Source organism: Columba livia, chromosome 3, assembly GCF_036013475.1.
Source record: "Columba livia isolate bColLiv1 breed racing homer chromosome 3, bColLiv1.pat.W.v2, whole genome shotgun sequence".
Taxonomy (NCBI): domain Eukaryota; kingdom Metazoa; phylum Chordata; class Aves; order Columbiformes; family Columbidae; genus Columba; species Columba livia.
This window is the reverse complement of record NC_088604.1, coordinates 49855977-49870487: the sequence shown is the minus strand read 5'-3', so window position 1 is coordinate 49870487 and position 14511 is coordinate 49855977. Positions and strand designations below refer to the sequence as shown.

General features: G+C 37.7%; 1 long non-coding RNA gene across 2 annotated transcripts in view; it reads right to left on the bottom strand.

Annotated features, from left to right (window-relative positions):
• The window catches only part of LOC135579034 (uncharacterized), a 116493-nt gene that overhangs the window by 20697 nt on the left and 81285 nt on the right, over window positions 1–14511 (bottom strand). The window contains exon 3 of one of the 2 annotated variants that reach the window (XR_010471298.1): window positions 5033–5258. This is a non-coding gene — a long non-coding RNA (uncharacterized LOC135579034). Of the gene's footprint in view, window positions 1–312; window positions 5259–14511 lie in introns of those variants that run through there. The other variant, XR_010471297.1, reaches the window with a different exon arrangement.

Sequence of the window (14511 nt, the reverse complement as noted above, 5' to 3'; positions counted from 1 at the left end):
TCATAAAAGACCGCAAGCGGTTCTGGGAAGAGACCTCGGTCAACTCTTTTCTTCCTGGAGATCCTGTGTGCTTCTGGGTCTGTTTCTTAATCTCAACATGCCCAAACATAAAGGGAGGCCAGTCGCATAATTAGCAGTGCCACCAGCAAAGCAGGAATATGAGGAGGGCACAGACCTCACCTGTTTCCTGCAGCAGCTCTGCCTGGCACAAGTTCTGCCCGTCGTTGGGGCATCAGGCTTTCTTAAGGATTTTTTCAGCGAGTTTCCATAGACCTTGTGTACTTGACCCAGCATGTGGTAAGATTGCCAGCAATCCAGATACACGCTGTGCACAGTGCTTTAATAATTTGCAAAAAGAAAGGATTAATGCAAAAGTTCCTGATCTGACTCTTAAAACAGTTTTATCCCGAGGTAGAAAATGAATTTTTCTTCACACAGATCTCCTGTGAAGGCAACTGGGCTGAATATCCCAAGCTGTGGTTGCTAGAGCCCTCAGCCAGCAGTTATTTGTATCTATTTTCCCTCTGTAGCAGGAAAGGAAGGGCTCTTTTCTTTAATGCATGTGCTCAACAAGACTTAGGCTCCTTCCTAACCTTATTCACCATCCCTCTCTGAGTTTGTTTTCTGTTCCAATAGCTCAGGCATCATAAATCATTCCAATGCTTGGAGGCCAAATGTGAAGGAGCATACCTCCCCACACGTTAAACCTCAAAGGGGAAGTTGATAATTTTATTTTTCTTTAATTTCAAAACCATTTAACCAATTGTGTCATTATTTTTGTTTATATGAAATTTGAAAAATCATATTATTAATGTTGCCCAACACTTGAGTATAACAGTGTGCATCTGTTTGCTTGTTTCTCTGACAAATTTCCATGTTCTCACACAGTACTTTGGCTGATTATATTTTTGAGTGGGTTTTTTTTTTAAATCACCCCAAATCCTATGTGTGGGAATAAAGCTGAGAATAAGGTATGTCATTTTCCATATTAAAGAGTTATTTTCTTATACCTTGTAGTATGCAGTGTTCTTCTATCTCAGAGCAGGGACTGCAATTCCAGCCTTAGTATTAATGCATACCTCTTGCCATTTAAAGGAAAATTGACAATTTTAGGCCCAATTTCAGAAAAAATATAATGCATTTGTTTTATACTAAGGATATTCATGCAAAAGAAACATTTTAATGCTTGATTTGGCAGCCTTTTAAGTAATGTTTTAAGCATATTATTTATATATGTTATTTTATTGAAGTACTCTAAAAACTTATTTTCCAAATCATGTTTTACACCTTACTGAGTAGGTTCTTTAGCATATTAAAATTCACAGACATATGCACACATACAAAAATGCTCTAAATACAGCACTGATTAACAGTAAACTTTTAAATGCAATGTCTGCAGTAACACAAATAATTATTACAATAAACATGAAGAGATTTTTTAATATAGCTTATAAAATAGGAATATTGCACTGTGTGCTTTTCCTGTTCTGAAAGCAACTATTATTTGCCACTGCGGTTTGAATGAGACATTAAAATAGTGTCTCTCATTTGCCAGGCTCTGATGCCACCCAGCTGGGAGGGCGTAGAATGGAAGTGTTCAGGGTGTTCACAAAGAAAACAGGCCAGATTCTGGCACTGTTCCTACTGGTGTAAGTCTAGAGTAAATCTACTTGCTGTGTTTGTGAGTATTCTGGAACAGTACAAAACAATGTGATTTGATCCATTGGGTAAAAATAAACCACAGAAGAAAGAAGAGAGAAAATAAAAAGGGGAAAAAAAATACAAGCTGCGCTGGAGTGATCACTGGTGGCTGGACTGTAAAGGGCAGAAAGAAGAATCAACCTTCCGAGTCTTGCTGGCGACACATGTTTCACTTCAGCAAAATGAACGAGGTACAGTCTTCTCTAGTCAGGGTTGACCATTCCTACATTCAGCCACACCAGCCCTGCAGATCACACCTCGCAGATGTTTTCATGGCAGAATTAGAGGGGTAGTCAGACACCTGCAGCCACCCCAGGCCCTCACCACTGGCCAGTCAGTACCGGGAGAGAAACCAGCCCCCTGTAGTTCCATAAAACACCACGTATTTTTCCACTTCTCCTTTTACCTCAGCTTTTGAGTGTCTCCATGCTATGCCCTTGTGGTATGGTCTTGCACTATTTTAGCTGCACCAGCTTTGGAGCTGTTGATACTGCCAATGTGGTGCATAACAAGCTGACTGCATACAAAAATATGGATTTATGTCACAATTATTTGCTTTTTTTTTCATGCTAAGTTTCATCTGTCTGTGAAAAGGAGCTAATAAAATCAAAGGGGAGGTTCTGGGCCATTAATCATGTACAGTATTATGTTTTGTTTCAGTATGAAACAGCTGTATAAGGATTATAAAAATGTGATTTGCCAAAAATATTTTAGATATTTGAAAAAGGATTTGGTGGCATTTTCTTTATAGAAATAACCAATTCCTTCTGTATTGACTAATGTGATGTATGTAAAAGGTTTTGGCAGCTGTAAAGAATGAGGTGTTTCAGCTGTTGTTGGTATAGGAGGATCATTCTAGAAATGCACAGATGTGATGCACATTAAAAATGTAGTGCTACAAGTTTTTGTAACATTCATAGATGTTTTAGAAGGTGAAGAGCAATGCCTTGGCATCCATATGGCATCATACTGTTTTCATTGGGGGGAGAATTGTGTTCATTAAGTCAGGAGCAAAACTTCAGGACCAGTCCTGCCCTAAGCCACCACATCTGGGACTCCTGGGGAAACTGAGGAAGCTGCAGAGTCCCACACAGATGCTGCCATGCAAAAGAAGCCTGTGGTTAATGAAACTGCTGAACAGTGATGGGCAAGGCTCCACATTGGGGTCATGCTTCGTACCTACTTCAGGATGCACAAGGGGTCTTTCACATCCCCGAGTGCCAAGCCATATTGGAGGTATTGCCTGAAACCAAATTGTTCTGTGTTTTCCATGTCTCCACTTAGCTGAAGTGTGTGACCTCCACAAGGTAGGGCCATCCAGGCCTGTGGGGAAGGGGAACGTGTTTGTCTCTGAGGATGCCATTTGCAGAAGCCTGGAGCACATTTTCTGTGTCAGCTGCAGGGAAGAGCCTCTCTCTACTAGCTTGATGCTGGCTTTTGTGAGGGATTGCAGAAATTCTGTCAGTGGATCTGACCTGACGGCTTGATGTGCAGGAAAATGGACTCACACACAGCGAGCCCCATGCATATCAGACTTTGCCATGTGAAAATGAATCCTCTGGGACTGCCCATTCTGCTATCCATACGCTGCAGAGCTGGATTTGTAGGATTCAGTGTACAAGCTGGAAAACTTATCTGCTCATGTGCTGAAAGTCTGATGCATCCAGAACTTAAGGGGTCTTATAGCACACATGCTTTGCATTGCACACAGCCATTTTCTGTCTAGAGTTTCAGAGAAAAAAAATATAGAAGCCCGGAGCCACTTTACCATATAATTGGAGAAATCATAGCTGTGTTCACCTAGCACTCCCTTTGAGGTTCAGGGCTCACACAGTCCTGTGTGCATTACTATGTGCTGCCGATGGGTTCAATGTTGCACCAGGACAAAAATAGAGTCCTTACTAGGAAAAAAAATATAAACTCAAAGACAGAGAAAAGCATGACCTACCAGAAACCTAGAAATAATTAATTCATACTCTTTAATAATTGAAAACTTCCATCTGAGCATCCAGACAAGGGAGGGATACTATTTGGAAATATCTTACATTAAAGCTTAAAATGCAGAAAATAAGCTTTATTTTGAGGGGGAAGGTGGGGAATTCCAGAGAATGTGAATTACAGGGAAGCCAGAGGACTCTATGAGGAGAGGATTTCAGGAAGTGATTCCTGCATTGGCTCATTTTTTCTCTTATGAAATAGAATTCTGAATGGTAAAGCTCTACAGACCAGTTTCTTTTTTAAATTATCTTAATTGAAAAGAGACTTGAATCAGTACATATGTGAATCAATGCATAGCTGTGGATGTCCTGCTGGTTTAGAGCCTTTTGTTAAGCTGTTGTTGGAGTGGGAAGGGAAAGGTTGCATTGTGAAAATGAGACAATTTGCATATTGAAGATAGCTTGCTTTGATTTCTTACATAAAAATGACTAGAAAGAGAGCACTGAGGTCAGCATATACACAGCTTTATGCTGTAACCCACACACTGTCTTTCCTTAACTTGGGAGAGTAATGTGTATGCATAATGCAAAGCTTGCTGCCGCAAAATGTTCTACACTTTCAGTTCTCATGGGTACACAAGCCCCAAGCTGAGGTTGCTGATCATCCTTAAAGATGCACTTGGAACCATGCAACACTGAGCCTGAAAGTATCAATACTGCAGCTTGCTCCAGGCATCATTTTAGAGATATGAAAGTCATATATCTACTTTATTGTATATAGATTATCCTGACAATGGAGCAATAAAACTCTGCCCCAGACTATTGCAGGTCTAGCTTATTTGTGGTTTCAGGTGTTAACAGAATACCAAGAAGGGTGACTTGCAGGTTTTCATTCTGAAATGCCAAGTGCTGTCTTAAATTGAAGAAAACCAGGCAAATATGCAAAGGCAAACAAACAGATCTAGATACCTTGCTTTGTAATGGCACAAACACAAAACTTTACACATTGAGTGCTGCATTTACCCCCATTGAAAGAAACAGGGAATTAAAAGAACATCCCCTAAGCTATGCAAACATAAACAGTTCTGAGAGTTTAAGGTGTAAATATACAGACATCAGTCGTTTTCATGTATCAATATTTTGCTGCTAAACCTATGCATGAGTTTTTACATCTGACCGCAAGGTTCTGTTTTTAATTTAAACTTACATTAAATACAGAAAGTTTTTTTGCTTCCTTGGGGTCATTTTGCAGTGCAGGCAGCTTCCACTTAGGGCACATAAATACCTCGTCTATATTGCCTCCATAGGCAAGTGGAAAGAAACCTGTATTTTAATGAAAATTAGGAAGTTCAAAAGGCTGATGCTTCTAGGGCTTAGTAAGCAATTATACTTACTCTGTAAATACTAGCTGTTACATAGGCCTCCAGTTATGCTGGCTGACACTAGCACAGCAAGAGTGCTGGTTCAAATGCAATTAGACTGGAAGTAATGTCGGAGTAAAACTCAAATCTGTGACAGGATGAGAAGCTGACAGCAAAAGTCCATTTTCTCCCTCTCCATTGAGGTCATGGATGGTACAACAGAAGGCACTTACTGCATTACGTCTCTCCATCACCGTAGCTGAGAGGAAAAACAAATAAAAAATGTATTTCTTATTTAAGGCCCAGCAACATTTCAGGTCTCAGCCTTTAGACTCCATTCAAACATTAATGTTCATACAAAGCTGTTAGTCAATTACAAGTCTGTTTTTCATCTCTGTTCCTTTTTCTTTTTCCCCAAGAGCAAAATTCCTTACGTGTGACACCCACCACCACCGCGCTCCGCCCCCCCCCCCCCCCCAAAATAGTGTCACAAAACAGAGATGAAGAAAATAAAATCTGTATTATTTTAACATCTCTGTGTTGGCTACAAGCAGTTAGTGCATTTTGAAATCAATGGTTGTACTCTTGAATCCTCAAGACTGAGAGGAGGGAAATAACATGTACCTTGAAAAATCCTTGCTGAAACCCTCTGGAATATAAAATGAGCTGTATTTACATACGTTCTCTGAAAGAAAGATTTAACAAGGCTTGAAAGGGTGGGATTTGCTTGCTGTTTCTTAAGTAATGAACAAGCAAAAGATTTGAAATAGCCAACTGATATTTGGCTAAAATAACTTTTGTGAATAGATGCTTATTTCAAAGAGATATTTAATTTGGTTTTACAACTGTCTTAAGCAGAATAACAACTCTGTAATAGTGCATTTGTTCACGTATTGCACATCAGAAAAAAAAATATAATATAAATATAAATATAATATATAAATATAATATATAAATATAAATATAATATAAATACAATATAATACTTGGGGTTTATTTCCTCCACTAAATTGCAATGAAACTGCTGGCTCGGGATACCAGCTACACTAACACAACTCCATCAAGGCATTTGCATTATGTCAGTATAAAACTGGCTAAACAGCTAGATGAATCATTCTTAGTGCTTTCATCTCTTATTATTCTGACTTGCTTTACTAATTTGTTCCTTTCTTGAGCATTCAGAGGTATTTTCGTTTTGCTGTATTTCTTTCTCTATCTTACATCACTTTCCATTAACCACTTGTAAGTGATTCACTGTGGAATGACCTAAGGTTTTGTTCAAATTGAACTATTGCTTTGTATGCTGTAGAGAATATTAAATTAAATCAACCTCTAAGACAAAATGAACATTTGACATAAAACAGGCTCTGAAAACTTAATGAATCTCAGAAAGCCTCCCAAGTGAAGGACAGAGGCTATACACAACCAATATAAAACTCATACAGCAAACACTGCACTTCTAACACAATTCCTCTGATTTCAGTGAGGCTACACTGGGAGTAAATTTGACCTGCATGAGTCAAATACATCCTTCTTTTCAGGGGAGGTACAATATCCAGCAAGGAAAAAATCACCTCTCACTTGCCAGTAGCTTAATATGAAACTCCAGGTCAGGGTATGGGCATAAAACCATACAGCATATTTCTGTTATGATACCTCTTTCATTAACTCCAACAGAAATTTTAAAATTAAATTCCCCAGCCATTACAAGAAGCTAAAATACATGCACATAAAAATAAAAGTATTGCAATCAGAAAGGTTTCTTTTGAACTAAAATAACTCAGAAAAAATAAAAAAGTGAAAGCACTATATATTTTGGTGTCTTGCAATTTTTTGTGAGTGTAGTTACCAGGGAATTATTAACCATAGGACAACGCCAGTTCTCAGAGGAAAGAGAAGCAGTCTGAAGAAATATAAAACATAGGATAGAAATGTGAACTTATTATTCAATGATTTGGAAAGGAAAAGAAAATAACTGGTTTCCATTTTATTTAATTAGGAACCATCTTATTTCATTTTTTTAAAGATTCAACAGTTGAGATATTCAGAAGCAGAAAGACTGTGAGGCAATTTGTAAGAAATTTGATGGTTTTAGTGTCACTCTGTAGGGAACCTGAACTTTCATTCTTAGAAAACATAAGTGAGGCAACTTTAATGATCTTTTCCATAACAAGCTGATCCTCAAAGTTGGAAAAGCTGATAACTCCGTTGGGAAAAACATCTAAAAGGATTAAGCTCCTATTTTAGATAGCTCATCTGAAAGTCTAACAGTGGGTGCATCCTGGGCAGAGCATTTTAAAAGCCAGTAGCTTTGCAAACTAACATCTTATATTTTCATGAAGTTACATTAGAATTTTATTATTATTTTTTTTTTTTAATTTATTTTAATGGAAGGAAAGCACCCAAATATTCTCAATTCATTTGAAAAAGTGGTTAATAGCAGTGTTGACATGGGGCTGGGGATACCTGCAGCTGGGCCACTGCTAAGGAGGCTGAGGGAAAAGGGCTAGAAACAGTGCTAGATCCAAGACTCCTATTTAAAACATACCAATTATGCATCTTTCATTAAGGATATCTCTTAGGTCCAGTCTTATGTACCTATGCCAGGATAAGCTTACATGATATTCTTCAAATTTTCTTCATTAGTACTTTTGCTCAGTGCAGTTTTAAGGGATCCAGTGTGAAGGGAATTTCCATGACTGGTCTGGCAAAGTCTGACACAGTCCAACAAACACTCCCACACCACAGCTGGGGTATCATTTTTCGGGCCTTTTTATGCTTATCGGTGTCTGGTGGTTGCATGGGGAAGAGGAATCAGAAGCCAGAGGAGGTCAGCTTCTTATGGAGAGGTTATGAATGTCATTCAACCTCTAAAAGATAAAGCAGAGGAGCACTTTCTGAATATTGAATGGCAAGAGAATCCACATGGGAGAAGGATCAGTAATACAGAGCTGAGGATAAAGAATATAAAATTAGGTTAGTGTAGAGTTAGCCCATTAAACTGTAATTTAAACTATCTAAATGGACAGGTCCCAGCCCCTCCATCTCTTCATCATCCCTTATTGTAAGCTCAGAAATAAGATACATTAGTTGGTAGCCTGTGTTTTACTATCCTGAATAGGAAGGGAAAAATGGACTAAAATTAAGAGTAAATGTTTCTTATCACGTTATTTGTATTCTGTCTTTTGCAGAGCATATTATAATGGAAGAGGGAATATTACACTAACAGAGGCACAAATTCACTAGATGGTTCACTGTACATTAAAGAGACTGAAAAGGAAAAAAACATAAAACAGTAAATGTCCTTTTTTTTCATAGAATATTGGTACAGCAGTAATGACTGCTGAGAAATTTTCTCACTAATCTATTATATGTGTAAACATTTTGAAAGCTTTCCGAAAATTACAGTTAAGATGCAGAATACAATATTTCTGCAAGCGTTTTTTCTACTTGAATAACTCGAATACATCTTCTTCAACAGATTTCTACTAAAATATTTAATCATCAGTGAGGTATATCCCTCTTATGCAGACACAACTACAACAAAAAATCAGGAACAACACTTCCCCTCTACAAATCACATAACCTAAAGGAAGACAGCACTGCTTCCTCCTCGCCACAACTCAGTTATATGATATGTGTACATGAACGAAGCAAAACAGCAATGTTTCTTCGTACAGAGTTGAATGCCACAGACGTAAGCAAGCTCATTACAACTGAGTTAAAAACTGTATTCCTACATTTCTGCATTTGCCCAGGTTTCTTGGGCAATGTCAGTATTGCAATTGCAAGTTAGAATCTTTCTTTTCAGTTTTAGTGAAGGCACAAGTTCATTTTCTCAGACTGGAATTACTTCTGATTTTTTAATTTAATGAATGCAAAAACCACATGAATAAATCTCTGGGTAGACTAAGGTATTATTTGTTTCATCTCATTAAAAGTTTGTAAGAGTAATGGTTAACGCTCTTTTCTTGCTTCTGTTAGGAACTGAAAATAAATTTCTGCTTACAGTTACAGCAGGTGTGGAGATCAAAACATACTTAAAACCAGGTGGAAACAAGGAGGAGCAAAGGGAAATAAATTCTGTTCTGCAGCTTAAATATTGGCCTTTGCTAGGAGTTCCCAGATCTCACCACTTCTGGGAATTCCCTGGCAGCATACCTATGTAAATAATTGTGCTGCTTCTTTCACCTCATGAGAAACGTCACCAGAGAAATCCTGTAGTTTCCCATTAGGATCAGTCCTTCTTTTGTGTTATCACTCTCAGGTAGGGTTGCTGACTGGGGTAAGCAGTTACATTCCCTGCTTTCCAGGCCCTCTTCTCATCTCTGCAGCTACACAGGATGCACGATAAACATAGGGCACAGCAAACATTGGATTAATAGATAATACCTGGATACTGAAGATAAACATACATAAATCAGTTTGAGTCCTTCACTATTACCTTTTTTTTTTTTTTTTCCTTTTCAGTGTGTTGAACTGCATGTGTTTTGTTGTTAATTTGGTGTTTTGTGCTTAGTAACAACACGGATAATCCTTTTGCTTGAGGAGCAAAGGGCTGGTACAAAGACTCTCCAAAAAGAATGCTGAAATAGTGACATTTTTAAAATTTCTTGCATGTAGGGCTGGTCAATATAAACCTGTTGGTACTAATCAGTGCAGAGATCGGGTTCTGGTCATTCATCATGTCACCATTTTAAAAGGAGAAAAAGGTGAACTACTGACATCTTCATAACAAGTTATACCAAGCTGGAAATTCGAGGAAAATTATTCAGGCTGTGTTCTGGATGTGAGCGATTTAACCTAAGCCAACGTTCTCCCAAACACCTAATTTGTTAAAGCAGATATCTCAAAACTAAAAATTCTTTGACAAAGGTAAAAGTTTATTCATCCCATCAATGTGGAACAGAATATCAAACCACTTTCAGATGTGCAGAACAACCAAGATAAGTAACTTCCCACCCTTTATTTTCCTCTTCTTTGGTTACCAGACTCCAGACACAGTAAAGGAGAAATTTAGTTGAGCGCATAAAATCCTGGGCATACAGACAGAGCAAAGAAATACTCTATCAGGAAATTAAAACAGCCACAACTCTACCTTTTACAGTCAAAGCAAGTGTCATCAAACAGAAAAATTAGTGAGGTTTGGTTTGGTTTAGTGTTTTTTGTTTCTTTGTGTTTGTTTGCTTGTTGTTTTTTGTTTTGTTGTTTGGTTTGGTTTGGTTTTAGTTGGTTGGTTTTGTTCATTTGTTTGCTTTCCTGACTAATGGCTGATCTGTTATTTCTTTGTTATTTATGTATCCTACCTGAGAATTTTGCCATCTTCACAATAAAAATAGCAATAATACCTTAACAAAGATAGAAATAATAATAATAGTAACAATAACAACAACAACAATAATAATAACACATTTATTACTCCATCTGACTCAGCTTACCCTGTTGATGACCTGGTTTGGAAGGCAAACGAGAAAGCTCTTCCTTTGATTTCTCATACCAAATCCCAGGCAAGTGACACACTACACCAAATCACATCCCCCTTGTGTCTCTACCATTTTACTTTGGAAAATCATTGCCAGCAATCCCACCTCATGAATATACACAAGCTGGTCTGAACTAGCTGCTTCTTGCCCTTTCACCCAAGGTTCAGAACTTTCTGAATCTGTCTAAGTTAGAGTGAAACAGGTAAGAAAAGTATCTGTGATTTATACTGTCTAGCTGTGTATTTTCAAAGTGTGAAAGAAACAAATATTGTATTTCTACTTCCTTCTGAATGATTTCTAATAAGGCTTGCAAGCTTCCATTTGTTACAAGTTGTAGATAATTTGCTACATTTCTTGGAAAGTGTACAAATTGTAATAAAAATCAGTATCACGGATAAGAAAAAAAAGTTAAATGGTCTAATAATGAAATAAACAGACTTGGAACAGATCAGTGTCATCAATCTATCTGCAGGTAATTCTCTCTAAAAGGAATTGCAGCTGCTTGAGTTAAGTGGCAAATGGCTGAAATTTTGGTAGTGTAATCCAAGCCAAGAATTATCTAGGCTGGTTAAGATTTTCACTGCCAATGAAAATAGGATTATGCTTTGGATCCACAACCCAAAATAAAAATACCAAAGTAGCTGCCAGTGTGTTTGGATTAGGCAAACATTCCCTGTCAACCCTTTCTTTCTTGCTTCATGTCAGAAAAGCAATTTTGGTTTCAGTTTTGCACTATGCAAATTATTGGCTGCTGTCCACTACAGTTTTCTGTTTCCTTAGAAGGGATGTAATCCCCTGAGATACAGAGGAGTTTACAACAAACCCTTTCCTGAATACAGCCTTACAATACACAGGAATTTTTAACAGTGACCTTTGAATCCGTAACATATTCAAAAATAAAGATGTGGTGGGAATTAGGCATGACCCCATAGATGCATAAACATGCCTTTCTTTATTCAAGTGTTATCCCGTGGGCTTCAGGAGGATATTAACGTGAAAAGGTTACTTGTGTGCATAAATGTGTGTAGCTGAGCCAGACCTCCAGATATTGTAAAAATGTGCAGGTCTAGTAACAGAAATGGAGATTCACCGATCTATACTGCAATTATATTGAGAGTCTATATCGAGAGGCCAAGTTTTGTCATTAATATTACCCTGGAAAGAATTATTATCCAATCTTAAATGGAATATATGAAAGTATTCAAATATTGTTTCTTCTTATTCAGTCAACCAATTTTTCAATATCCAAGTTGAGCTGAATCCTAAGAGGCTCCTGGCACTTCAGATTTCCAGGTAGATTCAAGAGACCCACATAAAATTTCTACTCAAAGTCCCTGTCTAAGGCCTTTTGACATTTAGGCATTTGTTTTAAACACATTTGTACAAAGTACAATGCTAGAATGAGTGATACTTTTAAAGACAAAAAGATTTTCCTGTAGCCAGCATTTTAAAATTAATTATTATCTTAGTATCAGTATAAAAAATCCTCAGAATTATCTTCACTGACTCCAAATGCCTGCAGTTCAACAGATCAACATGTTAAAATGCATCCATAGCTTGGACGGATGGACTGACCTGAATATCTTCAACTGTAAACAAACACTCCTTAACTTTTTCTTTCTCTTTCTTTGAGACTTATCTTGTTTGTATTTAACAAGATACTTCAGTTTTTCCACAGCGTTCAGTCTCAATAGAGCATTATGTTTATTTATTGATTTATCTATAGTTCATGATCTCTGACAGTTTGGTTCAGGTCTTACAGCAATGTAACTAAGTACTCAAAAAGATGCTATAAACCACCAAAACTCTAATTGTTTTCAATGTGTAATAATGTAATGGAAGTAAAACAAAAGCCTTTTAGAATTTTAAGATATTGCACTTTTTTTTTTTTTTTTTTTTTTTTTTTTTGCCTATTTGTGTTGGACCTGGTTTTGTTTGGTTGTTTTATTGCTGTTTTGCTTTGTTTTATTTTTCCCCCAGAGTTTCTGTTGACAGTAAAGAAGTCAATAAGCATCCTATGGAGTTTATGGTCTTAAAATCCTATATATAACTTCAAGTTTACCTGCCACGTCCATTAGAAACACAGATCTGTGTCTGGCAAATAGAACCACCTCTTATTTATCTGTGAGCAGGTAATGTGCTCTGTTGATCATCCATGCTAGGGATACAAAGCCTCATGTCCAGCGGGGTGTTTAGTATTACATGAAGCACATCATGAACACAGCTGTACTGCTTCTGGAGATGGAAAAGACCCAGGAATACAACACCTACTTTCCCACAGAGCTTCAGGTAATTGACTCTGCTGGATCCAAGTTTTATCTGTGTACAAGCTTGAATCCACAATCAAGAGCACTGGAGAATAGACTGAGTCTTGCCAGCCCAGCACTGAAACAGGATTCCTTGTGGTGGTATTTCTGCACCATATGTAACAGACCCTGATGTACTTGTTTGATCCACAGTTTTCCATTATGCAGCACAGCTGAGCTTTCTTTTACCCTGAGCCCTATCGAGATGTAAGAAGCAGCATGAACATGACGTACAGTTTGCATGATCATATTGCAGACATAGCACAGGACCGATAAGGTGCAGTTTCTCCTGCTGTTTAGCACAGTAGCCGGGGACTTAATGCAAAGCCTGCTAAATCAGTGGGCATCTTTTTGTTGACTTTAAACCAAGACCTAATAATGTAAAGACAGAGAAATACTTCTCTAGCTTGTGCATGAGAGGTGTGTACTCTGAGTCAAAGCAGATGTTTGTAAGAGATGAATTGCCCTGAAGAGTAAATTCCATGGTAAGTAGATACTATTTAATGACTGCAGAGGTTCCTTTGGGAATCAGTTTCTTCCAGATTAATTGGTGCGCTGTCTAAAAAGCAGTCTCATCAGTTTTGAGTTTGAACTTTATTGGTAATTGTTTATCAATAGGAACAACTATTTGTATCACTTATTTAGTACACATACCTTACAAATGAAGCAGATTAATAGTAGCCAATTACAATGTCATTTCAAAGTAAAATTGCAAGTAATGTGTTAGCCCCCTAAGACACCATCTCTAAGTTAATATCTGTGTTGAAAACATAATTACTTTATTTTGTCTTTTAGCATTACCATCAAGTTATCTCTCCTGAGAGAGAAACTGAAATATCTTACAAGAAGTAAAGGGAAGTCAATAACTCTTTGAGTTCAATGAGAAGTGAATTTATAGTCACCAAGAAATACACTGCACTAAAACATAAATGATCTACATCTGGTATTTGTTGTCCTCTTTTGCAGATTTAATAAGATATCCACCAGGAATATGTGAAAATACAATTCAGAAAATTTGGCAAAGGTACAGACTGAGGCAAGAAAAATTGGTTAATTCAGCCAGATCTCTATTGTTCTGACTCGGGGGCTGGGTTATCCTGAATTATGAACAAGCCTGAGTGACACAGTGCCCCCAGTGTACCCTTAGGCAAGAAGAGCAATGACCGAATCTCTGCCTGGGATCATCTGGGGAGAAACTCTGTGGATGTTAAACTTAGAAAGGAGCTTTTCCCTTCATTCCCTTGATTTGACACATGCTGGTTAGCACCCCCTGCAGTTAGAACATATCAATGACCACAGAGAAATAGTGTGATCTCTTGAGAGTTCACCACTCCAGGCAAGCACCAGGTAGGACTGACAGCAGTATGTGAGACACTGCACTTCAGCTAACACACCCACCTGATTGATCCTTGCTGTACAGATATAGACCAGTAATCTATGACCTGCTTAATCCATCAAGAGACAATGGTTGATAATACAACTCTAACACTAAAATTGTTGGTGTTCAGTCACACACTTCATCACAAGAAGCATAGGGCGTTAGAAGTGTATGAAATGAGAAGCAGAAGAAAAGAAAAATAAAAGCGAACACTGTCCAAGATTATTGGAGTAGTCTTAGTATTTTAAGCCAAGTGCATAGGAGATAGAGGGTTCACACTTTCCTACAGCTGTGTAGTTACTCTGGAGGTTACAGATCGTGTCTTGGGTTGCTAACTAAGCTAAC